Source organism: Ambystoma mexicanum, chromosome 5q (genome assembly GCF_040938575.1).
Source record: "Ambystoma mexicanum isolate Mex_15411 chromosome 5q, UKY_AmexF1_1, whole genome shotgun sequence".
Lineage (NCBI taxonomy): Eukaryota > Metazoa > Chordata > Amphibia > Caudata > Ambystomatidae > Ambystoma > Ambystoma mexicanum.
In genome coordinates this window covers 450278201-450300504 of record NC_090933.1, presented here as the reverse complement: position 1 = coordinate 450300504, position 22304 = coordinate 450278201, and positions in this window count along the sequence as shown.

Sequence of the window (22304 nt, the reverse complement as noted above, 5' to 3'; positions counted from 1 at the left end):
AATTAGAGCGTCCAGGATTAGCATTCTGCAGTAGTTTTTAAGGGTAGAGCGGGCCTTCTCAGCTGTTTTCGTAAGATTGTGAAGTATTCTGCGGAGGAACATTTTGTTAAATTAATTTTTGGGAATCCTACACTGTGGCTAGGTTAACATTGTTAAATAAAGTGGTGGGGTCATCAGCAGTTTTTTTCTTCTTTACATATTTTATGTTTTTGTTTTTATTTTTTCAAAGAGAGGCCCCAGATTTTTTAGTGGTTGCTGGTTTAGTTTTGTTGACTGATTGTATTAGCAGTTTTGTTTCAATGTTTACTATAAATTCTGCTAGACGTGGATGAGTATTTTGGCATGCCTTTATTTTTATCTGCTCTATTCTTTCCTTGTTTTCTACAGAGTTTGTTTTTAGTAGGCATTCAGTTTGGTCTGTTGCAAAGTACAGGAAAGGGTGGGTTTGAAAGCTGTGAAATATATATGCATGGATTGTGAATGAGTGTGAATATGATGACAGCCATAAATAGAGGGCAGTCTGATTGTGTAATGGGTTGATACTTGTGGTTGGGAAGGTTGTAAGAGTAGCTGTGTGTGTAGATGTGTGAAGGGGTTGGGTTAGTGCATAAGACAGTAGTAGTGTCAATGAATAAGTGAGGACATTTTAATGTTTTGAGGGTACCAGTGGGTGTTATAATCATGGTGTTTAGGTGACCATAGAAAGAGTGTATATGTTGAATTGTAGTGAGCAACAACCATATAATTGGTGTTGATTTGAAAGGGATTTTGTAGGCTACTATGCAGCTAAGCTATACTGTATGAGTAACAGAAAAAATACTACTGCACTAATGCACTTACTTTGTAGGATGTGAAGAGTTGTTTTCTTCATATTGTTGTCTTCCTGGAGGTTGTTGTTCACTGTAATTGTGAAAGATGAAAACTCTAGTGGCTATATATGTTATGTTATGTTAGCGGTACTTGTATAGCGCACTGTCACCAATGGAATTGGTCCCCAGGTGCTCTGGCAGATCTGTAAACAGAAAGGGTCAGGGGTGGACTGGCCTGTAAAGACATTGAAGCTTTCCTGGTGGGCCTCTGCAGCTTGGGCCTCTTGTATGTGGTAACCTATTCTATTTCCAAATGATCTCATAGGAAAAGGCTTGGGCTTGCTGACACTGTGTAATATGGGGCCACTTTGAAAATGATTTCCATGGACTCTTTTGGTTCCCAGTCCACCCCTGGAAAGGGTGGGGTAGGGTTAGTCGGGAGGAGGGGAGAAGAAGAGTGGGAGAAGTGGTGTGCTGTTGGCAGCTTCAGCTCGGTATACACCGAGTGCTGGGCTTTGGTGCTAGTATCGGATGAAGGCCTCGAGTGCTGTGGGTGAAGTTTTATGTGTTGTTGGTGCGGTGTGGTAAAGTGTGTGCAGATTGCTGGGAGAGAGATGGTTGTGTGGTTTTGCGTGGGTTGAAGTATGCAGAAGATTGAGGGTTGGGTTAGTGGAGTCTGTATCCTGGTTCAGGTACTTATGATTCCATTAGAGTTTTACACCTGTGGATTCAGATGTTGTTGGTTCCTCATGGGCCGAATCGATTTGGTGGTGTTGCGCTGATCCAACTGTATCTTATTGAGTATAGTTAGGATTGGTGGGTGCGTCCGAACCTAATCTTCAGGTGTGGGACTGGGTGGGTGATATCTATTCTCAGGTGATCTAGTGCGACCCTGGTCGGTTAAGGCTTTGGGTGGTTCACGGTTGGGGTTGTGTTGAAGTGTTGTCCTAGTGGATCCTTCTTGGTGAGCATGTATATTCAGACGTTCGTATCCTTCTGTCCCGAATGGTTCTTTAATTTCCGTGGGGTGAACATCCTTGGGACTGTTGTTTAGTTGTAGTTTTGTGTGGTGGGGCATTGTGCTTCCCGCTTTGTATTGGTGGACCGTGTGTAGTGATGAAACATTCTGTTTCTCACCCATTGCATTGGCCCGTGGTGCAGTGCTTTCTTTCCCTCTCTATGTTTTGTTCTAAGGGCTATTGGGGAAGGTCATAGTTAGGTCCTGGTCCTCTTGATGATTTGTTCTAGTCTTTCTGTCTTAGTTTGCTATGTTTACTGTCTTTGCTCGTATTTACTGTCTCCCGTTTGGTCCTTTAGTATGCCGTGGGATATTTACATCAGCTTTTCCCATTGATTCATCAGTGCTTATCGCGGTCGCTCTACGTTCATTGATGTTTTTAGTTATGTCGTGCCCCTGTGGCCAGTCTTTCTAGTTATGATGTTAAGAGCCAGTTTTCAGTAATTTCCTGAATAATAGGTGGTTTCTTGTGTAACGTATGTACTTCGGAAGGTCGTTCCAAGTTTTCGGGGCTTGGTGAGAGAAGGAGGATCCTCCAAGTTTTCTTTTGTTGTAGGGCATCGGTTCCAGGTGGATGTCCATGCTTGATCTGAGCGTTCTTGTTGGTTGATGTAGGCGCAGTTCGTCTCTTAGGAACTCAGCCCCTTCGTTGTGTACTGCTCTGTGCGTAATGCACATTGTTTTGAACTTTATTTGTTGTTTTATTGGTAGCCAATTTAGTGTTTTCAGCGCTGGTGCAATGTGTTCTCTTCGGGGTAGTTTCAGAAGTAGTCTGGCTGCCATGTTTTGAATGCATTGTAGTTTTTTTAGAAGTCGTTCAGGCATGCCTCGGTATAGGCTATTGGCATAGTCTACTTTGGACATGACGAGGGCGATGATGGTGGTCGTTTTGTTGGCGAACGATAAGAACGGTAAGATTCTCTTTGCCGCTCATAGAAGGAAGAAGCATTTCTTGCGGAGAGTGTTTACTTGTGGCTCTAGCGTGAAATTATTGTCCATCAGAACCCCCAGGTTTTTTTACAATCGCCGAGGGTGTTGGGGTAGTTCCGAGTTCCCTTGGCCAAGGGATGAATTGGTTTTCTCCTCCATTTTTTGTGACAATCATTATTTCAGTTGTGCCTGGGTTGATTTTGAGGGAATTGGAGTTCATCCAGAAGAATACATCGCGCAGGCAGTTTTCTATGTTGAGTTTCTTTCCGGGTTGTCTTGTATTTTGAAGATTATTTCTGTATCGTCAGCGTAGTTGTAGCAGGTGAGGCCGTGGCTTTTGATGATTCTGATAAGTAGATACAGGTAGATGTTGAATAGTAGCGGGGAGAGGGATGATCCTTGTGGTACTCCACAGGTGGAATCCCTCGGGCTGGATTTGAAGGGTTTCATCCATACAGTTTCCGTTCTGTTTGTTAGGAAAGATTTTATCCATAGTAGGGCGGTGTCAGTTATTCCAAGTGCTTCTAATCTTGTTATGAGGGTGTCGTGGTCGACTGTGTCAAATGCTGCAGATAGGTCTAGGAGTATCAAGGCAGTGCTGTTGTCGGAGTCTGCATTGATTTTTAGATTATATTGAGAGTAGAGCTGATTCCGTTCCTCTCAGTGGTCTGAAGCCAACTTGTGACTGGTCTAGTAGGCCGTGCTCTTCTATAAACTATTGGGGCATTTTGTACATGTACGTTTCGAGCAGCTTGGCTGTATACGGGATGTTGGAGATAGGTCTGTAGTTGGAGAGGTCCTCTACGTTTCCCGCTGTATCTTTGAGTAGTGGCCTGATGTATGCAGTTTTGAAGGCTTGTGGCACTTTCCCAGTTGCGATGGAATGGTTGAGGATATTCCTGTGATATTCCATGGGCGTTCCTTGTTTAAGAATTGATTTGTGTATGTCTGGTGGGCATGGGTCTTCGGGGGACCCTGAGTTGTTACTTTCATTCACCAGTTTGACGAATGTCTCCACTGATATTTCTGGAAAGCTTTGTAGTTTGTTTGGGTGTTCCTCCCGGGTGTAGGTTGGGGTTGTGGTCAGATCAGACGGTCTGCTTTGAATGGTTTGTTGGATGTTGGTGATTTTGTTTTTTTAAGTGGTCTGCAAGGTTGTTGCAGAGTTTCGCGGATGGAGTTGGTGTGTTGTCATCCTGGAGGGTTTTTGATTTCGTTTATGATTTTGAAGAGCTCTTTTTGGGTGTTTGGTGCTTCGAGGATTCAGTTGTCGTAGTGTTTCCTCTTTGCTTTTTGTATTTCCTTTTTGTAAGCCCGATTGTGTTGTCGGAATTTCAGTTTGTTCGCCGCGTCGTTTTGTTTTCTCCAATCAAGTTCTAGTCTTCGTTTTTTTCTTTTCATGGTGCAAAGTAGTGGGGTGAACCATTTTGCCATAGACCGTTTATTAGAAGATGTGAAGGGTTTTTCTTTGGCGATGTTGTCTATAGTAGTTATAATCCAGGAATGCAGCAGGGTTACCTTTTTGTCCAGGTCATCTTCTTCCATGAATGTTGGGTGTGGTTTGTTTAGCTCCAGGAGTTCATGCAGGTTGGAGTTTTTGATGGCTCTCCAATTTCTTCTCATGGTTTTCGTTGTTTTGTCCGGTTGATTGTTTGTTAGCCTGGTCATTTTGATTACAAACGGGATGATGAGGTGGTCGCTCCAGGGTATTTGAATTGGGGGTGCCGTGGTGAGGAGTAGTTTGTTAGCGAAGATTGCGTCAAGTGTATGCCCTGCCGAGTGGGTTGCTCCTTTGACTAGTTGTTGTAGGTTCATTGCTGCTAGTTGGCTGGTTAGCGATTTTTGTATGCTTGTGCTTTCTCCTTCAAACCAGATGTTGAAATCTCCTAGGACTATCAGGTGATTGTGTTTGATGGCTAGGACGGTGATTGCTTAGGTGAAGGAGTCTACGAAGGTTGCATCGTAGGTTGGTGGTCTATATATTAGTACGAATTTCAAGTTTGTTTTGTCTGTTACTGCTAGACGTATGATTAGGGATTCACATTTGTCGATAATTAGTGGGTCTTCCAGTTTGATATCCAGGTGTTCCTTGTGAATGATTGCCAGCCCTCCCCCTCTTTTGGTTTTTCTGTTTGATTGGACGCATTTGAAGTATTCAGGTAAGCAGTTGTTGAGGGTGATTTTGTAATTGTTGTCTAGCCAGGTTTCTGTTACTAATAGGATGTCGATCCCTCCGTCGCAGAGCAGATCGTATATCTCAGTGGCATGTTTCAACATTGATCTTGCATTGATGAGGTTGCAATGGATTTTATTGGTGTGGTTTTGCTTGTTGGTTGTACCTTGTTTTGGTTTGTGGTTGTTTGGTTGCGGTGCATCATTGTTGGCGTTGATTGGGGGTGGATGAGGATCAGCGAAGGTTGTATCTTCATTGTAAGAGGGCGTATGAGGATCAGCGGAGGCTGCATCTACATTGGGGCGGTCTGTTAAATAGAAAGCTTGGCTGTTCAGTGTTGTTCCTTCTACATTTGTGCTGGTTTGGTGAAGGTCCGGGAAGGCTTCTTCTTCGTTGAATTAGTCAGTTAGGTTCAGGTTTGGGTTGTCGGTTATAAGATCTTCATCGTCGTTATGTCCGGTATGGCGCAGGTGTTGGGGGTGTCCTTCTGTTTTTGTGATGTATGGGGTGATGGGGTCGGACTCTGGCCACCTTCTTCTTGAGTGTTCCCGTCTTTTTTCTGGTTGTCCCGGGATTTTCTTTGTCTGTCTTGATGTCTCTGTGTCGTTGGGGTATCCTGGTTCTGGGGTTGTTGCGAGGTATGGTGTGAGATATAGGGAGTTTTCCCATTGGAGTTTTGTTCTGGTTCTTTTGGTTTTTGGCGTTGTGTTTCTTCTATTTGAGGTTGTTGCTTCGGTGGTAGGTTGGATTTGTGTGCCTATTTCCAGTGCGGCCTTGTCTTGTGCCCTTTCTCGGCGTTCCTTTCTGGTCCGGGTCATTTTGGTGCTCAGTGCGGAGGTGCCGGTTGAGTGGTTGGCTGCTGTGTCTTGTGATGGGACTGCTGGTATTTCTTCTTGTATTGGTAGGCTTGGGAGATTTTGTGCCGTCTGTTCTTCCGTTGGGTCGGTTTGTGTGTCCTTCGGGCGCTGCCTGGTGGGGTTTTGGTGCTGGGCGTACTGTTGTCAGGGGTGTAGGTCAAAGTTCAGTGCTGTCTGTGTAGGTCTCTCTGAAAGGATAAGGGCGGCTACTCTCTGGGAGTATGTTAAGGTGGTTAAGCTAAGTTTATGCTTGGGGCTATTTCTGATTGCGTTCTAGAGTCTCGTGTGGTAGGAGGGACCCTAATGAGTATTGTAATCCTTATGATTAAAATAAATTTCGGAGCCGAGTCCCTGCTAAATTTGGGAGACCTGTATAGTGGGAGAGAGGCCTATCGCTGTCATCTGAATGGCACAAGATGCAGTTTTGGCGATAGAGCCCCTGCTGTATTTGGGAGACCTGTATAGTGGGAGAGAGGCCTATCAATGTAAACTGAATATCACACAATGCGGTTTGGGACCAGCGCCCCTGCTAAAATTGGGAGACCTGCACGGTGGGAGAGAGGCCCCCCAATGCAATATGAATATCACAATACAGTCTGGGAACAGAACCCATGCCAAATTTGGCAGACCTGTGTAGTGGGAGAGAGGCCTATTAATACAATCCGAATGTCAACAATACAGTTTTGGAATAGAACCCCTGATAGTTTTGGGAGACCTGTATAGTGAAAGAGAGGCCTATCAATGCAATCTAAATATCATACAATACAACTTATCAAAGCGATATGACTGTCATACAGTGCAATTTTGGAATAGAACCCCTAATAGTTTTCGGAGACCTGTACAGTGGGAGGGAGGTCCCTCAATGCAAACCGAACATCATGTAATACAACTTGGGGACAGAATCCCTGATGGACTTGAGGGACCTGTATACTGGGAGAGAGTCCTAACTATGCAATCTGAATGTCACACAATGCAATTATGGGGACAGAACCCCTGCTAAATTTGGGAGACCTGTACAGTGGGAGAAAAGCCCATCAATACAGTCCAAACATCAATGCAGTCCGAACATCATAAAATGCAATTTTGGGGACATAACCCTTGCCAAGTTTGGGAGCAGGCCTATATAGTGGGTGGGCGGCCCATCAATGCAATCCGAATATCATACAATACAACCTGGGGTAGAACCCCTGATAAATTTTGGAGACCTGTATAGTGGGAGAGAGGCCTGTCAGTACAATCTGAATATGATACAATACAGTTTGGGAGCAGGCCTGTATAGTGGGTGGGAGGCCCACCAATGCAATCTGAATATCACACAATACAATTTGGGGTAAAACCCCTGATAAATTTTGGAGACTTGTATAGTGGGAGAGAGGCCTATCAATGCAATCAGAACATCATACAATACAACTTGGGGACAGACCCCTGATCAGTTTGGGGGGCCTGTATAGTGGGAGAGAGGCCTGTCAATGCAAACAGAACATCACACTATGCAGTTTGAGGCAAGAACCCCTGATCAATTTGGGGGGCCTGTATAGAGAGGCCTATTAAAGCAATCAGAATATCATACAATACAACTTGGTGACAGAACCCCTGATAAATTTGTCAGACCTGTATAGTGGGAGAGATGCCTATCAATGCAATCTGAGTGTCATATGGTGCAGAAGTTTAGGCCTCAGGAACACACCGGGGCTGGGGGCCAATCGGTGCCTGGGGGAGAGCTGGGGAGGCGGGCCTGGGAATGAGGAAAGGAGTGGTGGAGGAGCGGGGAGGCCACGAGGGACGGCCTTGTAGGTGGATTCCAAGCCTAGGGGGCACCGAAGCAAACGCTTACCTGTGGCCTGTGGTAGTTGTGAAGTAATTTCAGTACAGGAAGACATTATTTATGAATGTAGGAGGAGTTGTTGGAAAGAAGACTTAATAAAATTGGCTCTCATTATGAGTATGGTGGTAGCCGTGCTGGTGGTGCAGATGGGTTGCCACCAGATTCCTAATCTTTTTTTGGCACCTAGCTTCGCGCTGGCAGTAGGACAATACAAGTCCCGTTGGCCTGGAAAGTTAGATACCGGTAAACTGTTAGTCCCTATTCCTGTGGCGTCCCATAGGACTCTACGGGAATGGGGACATGGGAGCACTGCCTCCGTTGGTAATGGGGCTGTTGGTCCCATGATAAGTATGCCTAACGGGGCTGCAGCAAGAAAGTTTGCCATTTTTTTAGAATGCAAAATAGAAAATGCTGAGTTTTTTAAAAGCTGTCCTTTTTGGGAGGCTGTACTTGAAAGTTGAAAATGTTTTTGTGGATTTGTAGTAGCACTGTGGGTGACTTTTTCATAACAAAAAGAAGTAGAGATGGAAAACATTTGTACAACACTTTAAGTGACACTTGTGTGAAAGTTTACTATGTTCTCATTGCATGCATACTTGCCAATGTGATGCATTCCAATGTGTAGTTGCTTATTAAACAATGGTTCTTTAATTTGTATTGTGGGAGTTGTGGTTGCACTTTTTCCATTAAAAAAAGGTGCACTACAAGTCCCAGAATGCAGAGAAAAATGCAGGAGCCAGTAAGCACATACATATTGGAAAGGGGAATGTTAGCAAGTATGAATGTGTATCAAAGTTAATATAATTGCACACATTGAGTGTTATTTCAAAATGTTGCACACATAGTTTCCATTTTCTTTTATGATTTTTTTTTTAAATTGCACACAGTACTGTTGTAAATGTATACATGCATTTATCAGTTGTTCTTGGAACGGTGCTGAAATAAATATTTTTAAACGCATTGCGTTTTCCCATTTTTCATTCCATGTAGATGCCATGCTTTAGCAACATACCTGCAGTGTTCGTTTTCCATTTGGATCGTGGAAGTGACAGAATGAAAAATAACACTTGGTAAATTATAATGAGTCATAATGGGCAGTATTCATGTACTGTCAATATATTGAATTTTCGCACAAGATCTGCCATTGAAACATGCTGTAGAAATGTTTTGCATGAGATTTTCTTTTCTTTCACAAAAAAGTGACTGTCACTTGATGTCAGGAGATGGGGCAAAAGAGAGTATGATTAATGAGTAGGTTAATGCAGGGTAGGATAGCTCAGGGGCAACGTGCTCTCCTTGGAAGCCAGACGACATGGAGCACCACAGGTTCGATCCCCGGGTCCGCGCTAAGAAACCTCTGGGTATTAAGCACATTATAAATAACATATCATATCATAGGGTAAGTGGCTGGAATCCTGTTTGTATGCATTTGTAAAGGAGTTGGAAATATATTTTTACAAATATAAGCATACCTGTACTTTTTCTTGATAGATGCATATGTGGTTGAATCTGCAAATGTAAGCCTTGGAGATTTTTATAGTACTTTCTGATGCAGGTGCTTGTGAGTAACAGGAGACTTCAACAGTAAATATGAAGTGTTGAACTAAGATGACAGAGTTTTTGGATGTGATTGGTGCATGGGTTTGTGACTTCTTGAAGTAGCCAATGAGGGAGTGCTACAAAGATTAAAGTGGTAAGGGAAGAAGGGCTGCTCTGTGTTAAGGGGTCCGTCGACAGCACGGTGGTCCGCTGACAGGTTATACCACATCTGGGTCTTTTAAGGATGGCTGGCATGGAAAAGGGACTGTGGGGATTAGCCAATGAGGTGTTCTGGTTGTGATTTATAGGACGAGAGGGTAGCAGTTATTTTCATTGCTGTGTGTAGGGAAGATGGCTGTGGTTGCTGTTATGAGAAGGATTACAGTATGGATGGTGGGAGATTCTTGGATGCTGAATCTGAAAAGGTACACATAAATCTTTGGCATTTCTGCTAATATTGGATTGGAGGGATTGGAGGTTTCTTGGTATGGTGTGCCTGGCCAAAACTGGGAGAGTTTATTTGCATATTGCAAAAACATGTCTCATTTCCAATGTCCACATTTCATTGTGATACAATGCGGAGGACATCATTTGGGCTACATCAGTGCAATATCTTTGCAAATTGCATTGAAATATATGCTGCAAGCACTAATGGAACTATTTCCATTTGGAAAGATAATCTTTTCACAAAATAGGGCATTATGGATATGCACCAATGTGTTTTGTCCCCATCAAGAAGCAGGAAGGCGCTTGTAAACAAAGGGGTATGTTCATTTTTTAATGGTGCTGGGATGACATCTTTTCAAACTGAGAACATGGTGCTGGATGGAGCGCATCATTTTCTGAGTGATGGCATGACTTTCACTGATTTTGGTAATGCAATCTTTCTCCAAAACATTCAAAATGCACTCAGAAAGTTCCTGTGAAAATGATGTAGAGTGCATATGAGTAGTTGTAGGAAAGCAAATTCTAAAAAGTCCCAAAAAAAATCAAAACTGAAAAATAAGATTCTTTTTAGGGCCACCACTAAAGATTAAATCACTTACATTGGGCCTCATTACGAGGTAGGTGGTAAGGGATTACCGGCACCGGTAAGGACACCGGTGCCGGTAATCCCTTACCACCCTATTCCGAGGTCCCTTAGCGGGTCCCTTCCTTAACGCCTGGTTTTACCAGGCGTTATGGAAGGGAATCGTTAAGGGACTTCAGAGCTAATAACGGTACCGCAAATTGCGGTACCGTTATTAGCTCCATCCCCATTCCCATTGAGCCCTTTGGGGGCTCGAATGGGAATGGGGAATGGTTCCTGGAATGGGGACTTACCGGGTCCTCCAAGGTTGGAATGACCCGGTAAGTCCCTATTTCGGGAACCCGGACCTGGAATGCGGTAAGGGGGTAGCCATGGTGCTAATAGCACCATGGCTACCTCCTACCTCGTAATGAGGTCCATTGTGTTTAAGTTCCCTCCAACCTCCTTAAATTGGACGATCTGTCCACGGACACTGCAGTAGTCTGCGGATGGCACATGCCATATCAGGTCTTTTGAGGATGCCAGGCATGGGAATGGGACTGTGCAGCCCCGGGGATTAGCCAATCAGGGTTCCTGGGAGTGGTGTACAAGGAGAGAGTCTGTCAGAAGCTTTGTTTGCTGAGAGGACTGCAGATGGCTATGGTTATGTGTACGAAGTTTGAGGGACTTGTGGATCCTTTGGCTGAAGGTGTATGCTGAGCAGTGTGGAATGGCTGAAAATCTTAGATTTGATGATGTTCATGTACAATCTGCAGAGTGCGTGACATGAAGTAGGTAGGCTTGCTTCCACTTTGTGTAAATGTGGTTACACTGAAACATCTGGACATATTATCATTGTAAATTGTGGAGGGAACAGTTTACGGCATGTCACTGGTATTTCACTGCAGTTTACAATGAAGGAGACATTTCGCAAATTGAAGGAAAAGTCCCGAATTCAAGACTGATTTTTTCTCACATTGCCCAGAGACAGATGTGGATGCGCTCAAGTTCATTTGGTCCACAAATGGAGAAATCGAGGTGCAATGTCAACAACGCTGCCGGTGTATTATTGGGAGATGTTGGCATGATGTCTTTCCATAATGAAAATATTAAATTTGACATTGCCAACATTTTCTGCAGAGTTGGGGTACATCCTACTGATGCAAGTAATCAGATTTTTCTGCAAAACATTCAAAATGCTTTGAAGCATTTTTTGTAAATATACAAAGCATTTTTCAATCGGTGCAAAAAATACATGGAAACATGGGGAAAACAAAAGGCCTACTTTTTTCCAAGTTTAAAGAAATAGTTCAGTTTAGTAGAATGTTCTTTAGTTTACTTTAAAAATTGATAAACATTATAAAAACTAAAAATAATAAAAGGTTATTTTCAGTGCCACCATTTTCCTACGCAAAAGAGTTAAATGTTTTTGATTCCACCAATGCATACATTTTCCTGATGTCCGTGGACTGCCGTGCTGCCCGTTGACCCGAGAGGTTGAGTAGGGGCCTGTAACTGTTTGTGTTACTTCTATTTCTCAACTGTGAAAGGTGGCTTCTAAAGGTACCTTTTTGTGTTTTATGGGTTTTTTGGGCTTTTTTTTCTCGCATGAGAGACAGTGGGGGTAAGGGGCACCAACCACAGGGATGAAGTGACAAGTGGAGGAGGAAGATGTTGGGTGGGCCTTAATCAGGTAGGGGACAGTATTTCTCATGCTCCTTAACCGCAGACTCAAAAGCACTCTGAAACTGCTCCCCCCTACAGAACGGTGTGTCACAGTACATACACAGCACCGTCACCCTCAAAAGGTAAGGGTTGATTGTGTTATGTATGACCTGTGAGGCTTCCACTGGGATCCTCTACCCCACAGGAGTGTCCCTTGTGGCGAGAGGAGCAGATAATGAGGATGACGTAGTGGGTGTCAGCCAACTCCTCCCTTCGAAAGGGACAACTTTTAATACTGCTCCCTTGTGATTGGACTTGAGGTGGGACCACATGGAGGTGGTTCCGTAGGAGTACAGACCTGGTTTTCTGCAACTGAGTACAACCTTGAGCTCAGTGCATCGAACCTTGATGGCCGAGCCTTTGGTAGACCCCCAATGGTGGTAAAAACCTACCACACCCAGGACTGAAAATGGGAGCTGAAAAGACTTCCAGTGCCTCATCTTCATCTTCCTCTTGATCCACTTCTGTATCACCACACTTGTTCCCCTCTCCAGGCCCTCCAGGTGGTGGTGGTGGCCTTAAGATCCTATTATTATTGTATATTCCTGTTCACCTTTGGCTTGAAGGGATAGGGTGGCATTTTTGAGTGTTGTGAGGTCATTTTAATATGACCATAATGTGGTGGTTAAATTGTGCCTTAAGGTGGTGGTGGTGGTGGGTGGATCTGCTGTGACCATAGCAGATGCCATTGTGGTCTCCAACAAGCACAGCAAAACCAACAGGTGCTCTCTCTTGGACAGCCAGATTGAGAATAAGGAGCAGTCCATGGACCGCATGACTGTCCGTGGACTATTGAACCAGAAATGGAGCTTAAAAAGTTGGAAAAAGCTGTCAGATCAACTACGACATGGTCTAGGAGCCTTGCAAGCATAAAGTTTCAGCTTGAAACACCCTAGATTGGGCAAAAAGGCAGTATCAAACTGTCCGGGGGTACAGACACTGTCTGCGGATGCTTCCATCACACCTCAAGGGTGCGGTCACATGATGACATCCCTGGTCGTCCGGTGGCATGATGGCTGTCTTGCAGACATGGGATGAGGTGCGTATGCATGCCAGTGTCCACATTAAAGGGGCAGAGCCCCCAAACTAATTAAAAGTGCAACATGTGCGAGCGGACATGTCTGGACTGGTGCAGTATCCCGAGGCACACTGAGATGAGGTCCACATGCGTGCCGGTGTCTGAAGGACAGGGGCGAAGTCCCCGAACTAATACAAAGTGTGACACGTGTGAGCAGACATGTCCAGATAGGCACGGTGTCCAGGGGCACGGTGACATGAGGTGCACATGTGTTCCTGTGTCCGCAGGACAGGGGAGGAGTCCCTGAACTAATTAAAAGTGCACCACAACAGAGCGGACATGCCCGGACAGGTGCAGTGTCCGTGGGCACCTCCATTTTGGATACAGACCATTGCGCAGTACGCAGACTCATAATTGGGCTTTAAAAAAAATAAATGGCAGCAACACTATGGACAAACATATTTATTGAAAACAAAAACATACATTCAATAAGGAAAGAGTTGGGGAATCAGAATGGGAAATATACATGGGAGAGTTGGGATTTTGTATACAATGTTCAGAAGGGGAGGAAGGGATTGAGGTTTCATCATAGCATCTTTCAATTAGGGAATTTGATGGAGATGATAAATTGAGACAAGGTGAATGGGTACAGGTACAAGTCGGGCAGTGATATCGAACATTTTCCTTCACATGGTTTTTCACAAATGTCATCAACTTCATAAAATTATTATTTAGTTCATCCATTTTTGCTGATAACTTCATGAGTGCATTCTGTGCATTTGGAGTTAGGGGCTGTCTGTGCACATATTCAGGTTCACTGAAATGTAATTCAGCCCTGGTTCCTCATTCCCATTATGTACTGTTAAAAGAAAACTATATTATAGTGATATTTGAACAAATTACATCACTTTTTTTGTTTTACAAAATGACTTGTGTACCATTACAGCTGTTTTCTTCATTCATTTTGTCATTGTGGAAATGTTCCTCCTACCATTCCAGTGTGCTTCCCATTCATTTTAAAAGGAAAGAATAGCGCTATTTCTTACAAGTTATGTATACATAGTAAATGGTAATTTTACAGCACAAAATACAGTGTACTTACTATTGTCTAAGAGTTTCTACTGGAATAACTGCAAGATGCTTGTCAGTGTGTAAGCAAGGTTCCACTGAGGTGATGCTATTAGGTGTACAGTTAAGAATTCCTATAACTAATTATTTTTGGATGTAGTACATACATCTCTTATTGTTTCATGCATATGTCTTTGCCCGTTGCAGGATACAACATTGTAAGGTAACCCTGGTGCTTTTGGGCAGTGTGAATTCTGTCCAAAGTCCGCAGACATGCGCGTGGTTCGCAGACTCTCTGGCTATCATAATGGGGTAGAGGGGGGTCAGTACGATGTGAGGAACATGTAGAAAAATTGATGGTATACTGGTAAAAACCCATGAAATTCAGTGAAAAAAACTTTGTTAAAGGGACATTATGGTTAATTTGCACTAACAAATTCAGTGGAAAGACTTCATTAAATGGATGTTATGGTTACAAGTAAAATAGAAAAAAAACAGAAATTCACCAGTTATGGTAAGGTAAGCAACCATAACTGGCTCCACAACAAGGGGTTACAAGGGGTTGTGTTTATAATGTTGGTAACATGGTGTTATGGGTGATCGGGAGGTCTATCAGAAACTACTTAATTTATAAAAGAATGTACTTATCTAAACAAAACATATTACAATACATAATAAAGGAATGCAATCATACATACACATTAGAAATGGCTGCAGCATACACTGTAGAAGTAGAATATTTTTATTCTGGTAATTTTGCCTTGTAAAATAATAAAAGATATCCTTGGAGAGCTTTGAGTAGTGTTAAGCATGGAATACATAGCTAATAAGTCAAGCCTTACAACATACATGTGTTAGTACAAACAATACATATAAAGACCCACAATGCATACAAATTGGAGGCACATACGGGCAAACTACAGCATAGAAGAGAGAAACAACATCCAATCAAAATGTGAATAACATTAGAGTTCATCATCAAGTACACAATAAATGTATTGTGTATTTATAGGCCTGTTTATTGGTCCATATGTATGCACCATGAGATGACACCATACTCTAAGGAAAGTATTTCTACAATATTCAAGAAGGGTAGTGTCTTCTACATATTAAGCAACTTTATATATAGGAATTTGGAGTGTTTACGAGTGTTTTCTCATGTACAGTAAACACTTTGATACACTCAAACACTCTCCTTATACCCAGTCACTGTGAAACAAATAAGAAATTGAGTAAACACTGTGTAAGTTGATCCCAGGTATGGTAAATACTTTGTTTTTTTTATAGTGTCGCATATCTTTGCATGAACTTTGGTACAGTATACAACATCACAGAAATATGAGTACTGGTCATACAGACAAAAACACAAGAAAAACATGGACAATAGGTCAATACAATTGCTTGTGCATGGAATGAAGCATGAATCATCTTCTGTCGATACATGGCGAACCGTGTTGGAAAAGAACACAAGTGGGCATTTAGAACAGAAAATACAAATAACAGTTTTCTCCAAAACAGTGTCAATCCACTGCCATTACAAAGTGCGTCTACACCGTGGTGTTTCAGCCATCTATAAGGGCTGGGTATGCCTCATGTCTGATACAGCCTTCTTCAGGACGGGGGACTGTATGAGCTGGATGTTCAAGAAGTGCTGTGAACAGTGAAAGTGAGGTATGGTCAGGGGAGTGCTTGAGTTAATTTATTTAGCAGGTGAAAAAAATCACTAAATGTGTCCTGTGGAAATTCCGGGCACAGTTTACCTGTGGAAAATAATTAGCCACAGGTACTCTAATAGGAACGGGATCTCATCAGTGATGGTCCCTCTGGACCCTTATTGATAAGTGAAAAGGTGACATAAGTATTGTCTCCCATGTATTAATATACTTTAGGTCATAGATTTAATGCGCAAAAATATATAGTCCCCCAGCATGTTTGGTAAAGCTTACCTCTAAGGTGGAGCTGTGGTGTTCAGGGTGAGATCCTGCAAGGATTTGGTGTCCTACAAGAGGGCACATGGTTAGTAAAATGGCACGGTACTCGTGACAGTGTCTAGCGTGCCTGGGTAACGCATTGTGCGATTGCTGAAGACATCTATAGTGATCCAAAGCGCTTGTGGGCTCAGTGCGGCGAGAGATGCGCTCTGCAGAGAATTCTGAGTCACACTGCCGGCTTGTAGCTCGTCGACCAGGAAGCACAGTGTTGCTAACGCTGTTGCTAGGTCACGAGTGTTTTAAAAACTGGTGGCCATCTTGGAATGGTGTGAGGGTTCCTTTTGGAAAACGGGTCATTGGATACCTAACGGGGGTCCAAAATTCTTTAAAACACAATTTAGGTCGATCCCCGCTGGGAATTTCATAATGTAATGTTATGAAGTCACATGTTACTTACGGTTGTCATGGCAACCGCTGAGTGGGAAAAAGCCCTGATTAAATGGCATAAAAGCCATATCAATACCAATACCGGGCGTTATCCATTTTAAAAGACACTCGTCCATGTGGGGCATTAATGTGAAATTACACATGGACACCAGGTCCTTCCATCAGGTAGTGTATGACCATTATGTAAAAGCATGGTGGAGTACACAGTCTTTTTCTGGTGAACACTAACTACTTGTAGAGCTTTTACAACGACTAAAATGGGCAAAAGAAATTAACAGTGGTCATTCGTCTAATTTACACTGAAGGATTATAAACAGGTAAGTACATTCGGAAAACCTTATGGTTTAGTCGGGTGGTTCAAAGACATGGTGGTCGACATTGTTAAGTAGTCATTCACATGATGTAACCGTATCAGTACTCAGCGCTTTCACACGTGGTCTAATGCACTACTCTTCAAACAATGCTACACCAAGGTCAGCATGGAACAATGCGAAATAGAACAAAATCAATATACATAGCCTTGTGTAGGTACCAAATAGGTGATCAAAAAATGGAATCACAGAAACGATTTCAGAAATGTTGAGTCCAGCGTGCACTGTGTCTAATTTATGCACCCATCTCCATTCAAGCTGTGTTAAAATCCTGTTTATGCCCCCACCCCCCCCCTCGCATGGCGGGTGTCACTTTTTGCAGAACAAACCACCTTAAGTCTGTGTCTTTGTGATTCTTTTTGCCAAAATGTTCTACCAAAGACTTGTCAACTATCTTATTCCTGATGCATGAACGGTGTTCAGATATGCGCATCTTATTCAGGTGAATATTTTTTCCTACATAGAGGAGCCCACAGGGGCATTGTATGAAGTAAATTACACCCTTCGTATTGCAGTTAGTATGGTCCTTCATTATCCATTAGATTTTCTTGTGTTCAAAGGATTTCTTCTGTAATGTGAGCGCGCAGGCCACACATTTGCTACATTTGTAGTGCCCCGTGAGCGGAGGGAGGTTCCACAACTTGTTGTCCACTCATGGGGGTGGTTCTAAAAAAGTGTGTATCAGGGAATTTTTTTAATTCTTGTTCTTTATGAACGCAAAGCAGGGAGTTTTACTCAGTGTGCCTGCCTGTTTCACCAGGTGCCAGTTTTTCTTTATGGTTTTTTGTATTACATTACTCAGTGGTCCAAAAGTGGTGACAGATACCAGCCTTTCCAGTTCCTTCTTTGCCTTTTATTCAAGGCAGACCTCCCTTGGCGTATAAATCGCTCTTTTCCTAGCTTGTCTTATGGCTTTGCGGGAGTAGCCTCTTTCAGTCAATCTGGTCTGGAGGTCCTCTGCATGTTTTTATACATATCTATTTCCGTGCAGTTTCTACGGATCCGTAGAAATTGGCCGTAGGGCAGATTGTATTTTAAACCCATAGGATGGTAACTTTGGAAGTGTAGTAGGCTGTTATGGTCCGTCGGCTTCCGGTACAATTCAGTTTTCAAAAGGTCTCCAGTTTTGTATATGTGGAGATCTAAGAAATCAATCTGGTGATGGTCCCAGTGTATGGTGAATTTAATATGCAGACTTCGTAGATTTAACCATTGATGAAACTCCTGCAACACGAGGGAGGAGCCATTCCATATGATTATAATGTCGTCTATATAACGTTTCCAGAGGAAGATGTTCCTTAAAAAGGGGTTTTCTTCTGTGAATACATTGTTTTTCTCATAGTTCGACATGTAGAGATGTGTAATGTCGGGGGAAAAATTCACCCTCATGCTCACTCCCTTAGTTTGTTTATAGATCTGGTCCTGGAAGAGGAAGACATTTTCTGACATTGCCAGTCTGGTACATTCCAGAATAAATTCTGTTGGAGTTGAATCTGTGTAGTTTCTTGTGTTAAAGCAATGGTTTGCCCAAAAAATGTATTGCATAAAAAGATGGGCAATAATAAAAAAAATCGATTGACACTTTTTTTTTTTAAGTCCCTATGTAAAATTTTTAGAAAATGAAGCTCAAGGGAAGCACATGGGGGCATCCATTTTGTGAAAGGGATGCCCGCCGGTGTGTTTGCTTTGGCTTTTGCGGCACTAATGAAGGAAAAGCCAGCCAGCTGTAGTAAACAAAAACTACTACTGGGTGGCTTTTCCTTCACTGGTCCCGGGACTCGGAGGACAGAGACCGGAGACTACAGGCAGAAAAGCTGCAGCTGCATCACGGTAAGTGCTATTTTTTAAAAAATAAACACAAGCTGTGTTTTTTTTTAATAAGTTTTCCGGGCTGGAGGAGCCCGGAAAACTTAGAAATAAAACCGCAGCTTTAAAAACATTGTATTTATGTTTGCGGTAGCTTTTGAAGCTACTGCAACTTGGAAAGAAAAAGAAAACTTGGAAAGAAAAACCGTAGCGTTTTTGAAACACAACCGCGTTGTGTTTCTGCTGCCTTGGCTTTCACTTTGGTTCTCCGGTGCTCCAAGTGAAGGCCAAGGCAGCAGAAACACAACGCGGTTGTGTTTCCATGCCGCGGTGTTTCTGCCTAAAGCTGTTTTCCCATTTGGGGCTCTCGGGCTCCCCACGGGAAGTCCGAAAGCCCCAAATGGTAAAACAGCTTTAGGCAGAAACACCGCTGCATTTAGCATTTCAGAAAACAACCGTTTTGTTTTTCTCCCTAAAGCTGCTTTCCCATTTGGGGCTTTCGGGCTCCCCACGGGGAGCCCGAAAGAAAAAAACGCAGCGTTTTCAAAAACAATAACGTTGTATTTATGTTTGTGGTAGCTTCAAAAACTACTGCAAACATAAATACAATGTTTTTAAAGCTGCAGTTTTATTTCTAAGTTTTCACAAAATAGATGCCCCCATGTGCTTCCTTTTTAAAATTTTGAGCTTCATTTTCTCAAAATTTTACATAGGGACTTAAAAAAAAAAGTGGCAATCTATTTTTTTTATTATTGGCCATCTTTTTTTGCAATAAAAATTTTTGGGCGAAACATTCCTTTAAGGATCCCCCGTATGGCTTCTAAACCCTCGGCTTGTGGGATCGATGTATACAGGCCTTCCACGTCCATGGTAGCAAGGAGGCTATTGTTGGTTAGGCGGACTTCGTCAAGTAAATGTATGGTGCTGGTGGTGTCTTTTAGGTATGATGGCATCTGGGCCACAAAAGGTTTTAAGAAAAAGTCTGTGTAGAGAGACAAAGGTTCGAGCAGCGATTCACAAGCGGACACAATAGGTCTCCCTGGTGGTTTTCGGGTATCCTTGTGTATTTTGGGCAGGATGTAAAAGGCCGGAGTACGTGGGTGGACTTTGTTCAGGAAATGTTGCTCATCCTCACAGATCCATCCTTCTTCCACAGCGCGCTCGGTAAGGCTCTTAATCTCTTCTTGTAGCTCCTTGGTGGGATCGTGGTTGAGTGGTTTGTATGCTTCTCGATCGCTCAGGAGTCATAGAAATTCAATATCGTAGTCTGTGGTGTCCCATACCACTATGCCACTGCTGTTGTCAGAGGGCTTGATTGTGATAGATTTGTCTGTCCGTAAATTCCTCAAGGCTACTCTTTATTTTCTGTCCAAATTGTCTCTGTAGAAGTTCTGTTTGGAGAAAACCGCCATCACGGCCCTGGTGACTGTTTTCTCAAAGGCTTCAATTTCATAGGGGATAGTGTGGGGTGGCGGGAAAAAACAGACTTTTGTTTGAAACCTATGGCATTTTCACATTTGACTGGTTCTTCTTCGTTGCTAGTATCCCTCACGGAGGGCAAATAGATTTCGAAAATATGTTTCAGGCGGATGTTCTTATAGAACCTCTGTAATTCTATCTCAATCTTGAAAGGATGGGCTTTTTGGGCTGGTACGAAAGACAGCCCTTTTGCAAGAAGTCTGAGTTCAGGAGTAGTCATCACACGTTTGGATAGGACGAAGACTGGTATCCCATGGGTGGTCCTTGGTTCTGGTACCATTGTCGCGTGCGCATCCGTTGGCCCGATGGTGCTGGTCTTCTTCTGGGTCTGCCTCTCTGACCGCCCCTCTAAAAAAAAGCAGATGGTGGTTGCTGCCCAGTGGTGCCTTTGAGGCTAGGATTGCTCTCACTACTGCTGGAGGAGGTGCCAGAGAAAGTGACTCCCTGGTTTCTTCGGTTGTAGACTTGCTTGCAAATCGGTGTAGTAAGTGGCTCTTAGGTATGGGTACGTCCTCTCTTCTGAGTAATTTGACAGATCCTTCTTAAATTTGGCTACTTCCCTATCCAAGGTAAGGTTCTTAAACTTCTCAATCTCGATTTCCAATTTCTCTAATTTCTCTTTGAATTCTTGGATGGACTTGTCTTCAATAAACTTTTTTTCAAGGTCTAATAGTTCTGCCCCTTGTTTCTCACATTCTTCTTTGGCCGTGTCTATGGCTAGAATCAGCCAATCGCGGCTACATTTATTACCTACTCCGCTAAAATTTTTGGTGAACTTAGGATTGTCGGTGAAGGCCCTAAGGTAGCCTCTTTCAGTCAATCTGGTCTGCATGTCCTCTGCATGTTTTTTATACATATCTATTTCTGTGCAGTTTCTACGGATCCGTAGAAATTGGCCGTAGGGCAGATTGTATTTTAAACCCATAGGATGGTAACTTTGGAAGTGTAGTAGGCTGTTATGGTCCGTCGGCTTCGGGTACAATTCAGTTTTCAAATGGTCTCCTGTTTTGTATATGTGGAGATCTAAGAAATCAATCTGGATATAAGGTATAAGTTATGCGACTCTATAAAAAAGACAAAGTATTTACCATACCTGGGTACAATTTACACAGTCTTTACTCAATTTCTTATTTGTTTCATGGTGACTGGGTAAAAGAAGAGTGTTTGAGTGTATTATCGGCCTTTTCATTTGTATCCTTGTTTCATAAGAAGCCCTCCTGGGCAGAATAGGGTCCTCTCCAGGAGCCCTGATTTCTAAATCCAGTAAACACTTTGGTCTCTCTACAGTGGCTGCTGCATTTCTTTACGGAGGAGGACCAAACTACAACTGCCTTCAAAGCTTCACTCTCAGCGATATCGGAGCGAATTCGGAGTGTTTACGAGTGTTCACGGGAGGCGCGGGACAGCAAATCATGCTGTTCCTGCTCCTCAGTGGACCACCTTGAGACCGCCGTGGCCGCCTGCGACTGTGGAAGTTTGAAAGAGAGAACGACTGGCTGTTCGAAGCGTCACTGTGACAGCGGGGGCATGCCTGATGGGACAGGACCACAGACACAGCAGCTACAACAGCGGTGCCGAATGGACGATGTTCTTCATGAACGAGCAGAGGAGATGTTTTCAGATGTGAGTGGTGTGGTAAATGACAATGTGGAGCTGGGTGAATATGTGTGCATTACCCCAGCCCCTCTTCACACCCCCTCACACGCACGTCTGCTCGTATCGATCACCTTGAAAACTCTGAAAAACTCAGTTTTACCTCAAGTCTCGTCACCTGAAATAGTGTTAAATGAGTCAGTTGGAAATTAATCATCTGGGGGTGGTAATTTTGTGCAGACTGCACTGCTGAGCAGGCACTGTGCGTCAGAGATGACATTGGACATCACTGAAGCAAAGTTGCTTCAAGCTGGAGCTGCCCATGACGGCACAAAGGAGATGCATCACAACTCGCTTATTGATGGACTTCACAACAAAGGAAAGCAAAATGCTGATAATGGATATAGCACAGGTGCACATTGTGGACATTGACATTGTTGATTAAGGATCACCAGCTATACCAGCTACATCACTGGCAAGCGTTAATAATGTAGCACATCTCTCAATGAATAACATGCAGGATAAAACAAATGTGGAACAGGCTTCAGTACTAAATTGTCGTCCCAGTGAGCGGAGGATTGAGATAATTAAAGCTGACGGGAAAGTTGTCCCACTATCTGGCTCGGAATTACTAGCGAGCCCTAGCAGAATAGTGGATGTCAACATAGTAGATGAAGCTATAAGAGAAAAAAAGAGAGCCACATCT